Source organism: Zosterops lateralis, assembly GCF_965231275.1.
Source record: "Zosterops lateralis genome assembly, chromosome: 22".
In the NCBI taxonomy this organism is placed as follows: domain Eukaryota; kingdom Metazoa; phylum Chordata; class Aves; order Passeriformes; family Zosteropidae; genus Zosterops; species Zosterops lateralis.
Genome location: NC_139782.1, coordinates 6584649 through 6586915, shown reverse-complemented (window position 1 = coordinate 6586915; position 2267 = coordinate 6584649). Strand labels below are relative to the sequence as shown.

Below are 2267 nucleotides of genomic sequence, written 5' to 3'. Positions count from 1 at the left end.
TTTTTTCTTGATTTTTTCCTTCTTTTTTTTTAATTTTTTCCTCTTTTTTTCTTATTTTTACCCGATTTTTCCCTATTTTTTGTTGGATTTGGGATGAGGATTTTTGGCCTTTTCTCCTCCAGACAAGGAAGTGCTGGACTTTATCCTCTCCTGAGGAATTTATTTTTATTTATTTCTTTTTCCCTTTTTTTTTTAACCTCATTTCCCCCTTTTTTTCTCTCCTTTTTTCCCCCATTTCCCCCTATTTTTCCCCCTCTTTTTTCCCTTATTTTTCTCTTATTTTTCTCTATTTTTTGCTCTATTTGGGATGAGGATTTGGCCTCATTTTCTCCTTTTTTCCCCTCTTTTTTCCTCTTTTCCCCTCTTTTTTCCCTGTTTTTTCACTCATTTTTCCCTTTTCCCCCTCTTTTTTTCCCCTCTTTTTTCCTCTTTTCTCCCCTCTTTTTTCCTTCTTCTTTCCCTATTTTTTCCTTAATTTTTACCTCTTTTTTCCCTATTTTCGCCTCTTTTTTCCCTTATTTTTCCCTATGTTTTCCCTGGTTTTTTCCCTATTTTTTGCCCTCTTTTCCCCCTCTTTTCCCCCTCTTTTTTCTTAATTTTTCTTCATTTTTACCTGATTTTTTTATCGTTTATTCTGGATTTGGGATGTGGATTTTTGGCCTTTTCTCCTCCAGACAAGGAAGTGCTGGACTTTATCCTCTCCTGAGGAATTTATTTTTATTTATTTATTTATTTCTAATTTTTTACCTCTTTTTTTTTCCCTCCTTTTCCCTCTTTTTTCCCTCTTTTTTCTCTCATTTTCCCCCTATTTTTCTCCCTATTTTTTCCCTATTTTTTCCTCTATTTGGGATGAGGATTTGGCCTAATTTTCTCTTTTTTCCCCCTCTTTTTTCCCTATTTTTTCCCTCTTTTTTCCCTATTTTTTCCCTCTTTTTTCCCCTATTTTTTCCTTAATTTTTTCACTATTTTTTCCCTATTTTCCCCTCTTTTTTCCCTTATTTTTCCCTACTTTTTCCCTATTTTTTGCCCTCTTTTCCCCCTCTTTTCCCCCTCTTTTTTTCCTCTTTTTTTCTTATTTTTACCCGATTTTTCCCTATTTTTTGTTGGATTTGGGATGAGGATTTTTGGCCTTTTCTCCTCCAGACAAGGAAGTGCTGGACTTTATCCTCTCCTGAGGAATTTATTTTTTTTTTTTTTTTTTCCTATTTTTCCCTTTTTTTCTCCTCTTTTTTCCCCTCTTTTTTCCCTATTTTTTCCCTATTTTTTCCCTATTTTTTCCCCTTTTTTCCCTCTTTCCCCCCTTTTATTCTCCTCTTTTTTCCCCCCTTTTTTCTCCTCTTTTCCCCCTCTTTTCCCTCTTTTTCTCCTCTTTTTTCTCCTTTTTTTTTTCTTCTTTTTTCTTCTTTTTTTTCTCTCTTTTCCACCTCTTTTTTCCCTATTTTCCCCTCATTTTCCCCTCTTTTTTCCCCTCTTTTTTCCCTCTTTTTTCCTCTCTTTTCCCCCTCTTTTTTCCCTATTTTTCCCCTCATTTTCCCCTATTTTTTCCCTCCTTTTCCTTAATTTTTCCCTATTTTCCCCTTATTTTTACCTGATTTTGTCTCTATTTGGGATGAGGATTTTTGGCCTCTTCTCCTCCAGACAAGACACCCACAAGTGACTGTTGGACTTTATCCTCTCTTAAGGAATTTATTCCCATTTATTTATTTTTCCCTATTTTTTTACCTCATTTTCCCTATTTTTTCCCTATTTTTTTGTCTCTATTTTGGGATGAGGATTTGGCCTCTTCTTCTCTGGTTTTGCTGGAGTTTAAAGGACAAGGCACCCACCCACAAGTAAGTTGGACTTTATCCTCATTTATGGATTTTATAATATTTATTTATTTTAATTTTATTTTCCTGAGTCCTTGGATTGTGTTTTTAGGGTATTTTTATAGGAGAGAAACAAAAAAAGGGGTAAAAAAGGTAAAAAATCCCTGAATTTTGAGGTATTTCCTGAGGGATTCTTGGATTGGGATCTGTCTATATATTTATATTTATATATATATAATTTATATTATTTATATTTATATTTATATTATTATTATTATTTTATTTTTAGTGTATTTTTAAAGGAAAAAAAAAAAAGGGGTAAAAATCCCTGAATTTTGAGGCATTTCCTGAGGGATTCTTGGATTTGGGATCAATTTTATTTTTCCCTTCACCTTTAACAAACCAAATCCAGGGGAGTGAATTTTGCATAATTAAATATGAATTAATTAAAATAAAATG

The 2267-nt window shown here is 32.8% G+C and overlaps 1 long non-coding RNA gene across 1 annotated transcript; it reads right to left on the bottom strand.

The window, feature by feature from the left end:
• LOC310918043 lies at positions 1 to 1943 on the bottom strand. The gene is made up of 2 exons (XR_014591584.1): positions 1589 to 1943; positions 1 to 1171 (listed from the first exon to the last, which is right to left on the bottom strand). It is a non-coding gene; the product is annotated as an uncharacterized lncRNA (long non-coding RNA).
• Between the last annotated feature and the right edge of the window lie 324 nt (positions 1944 to 2267).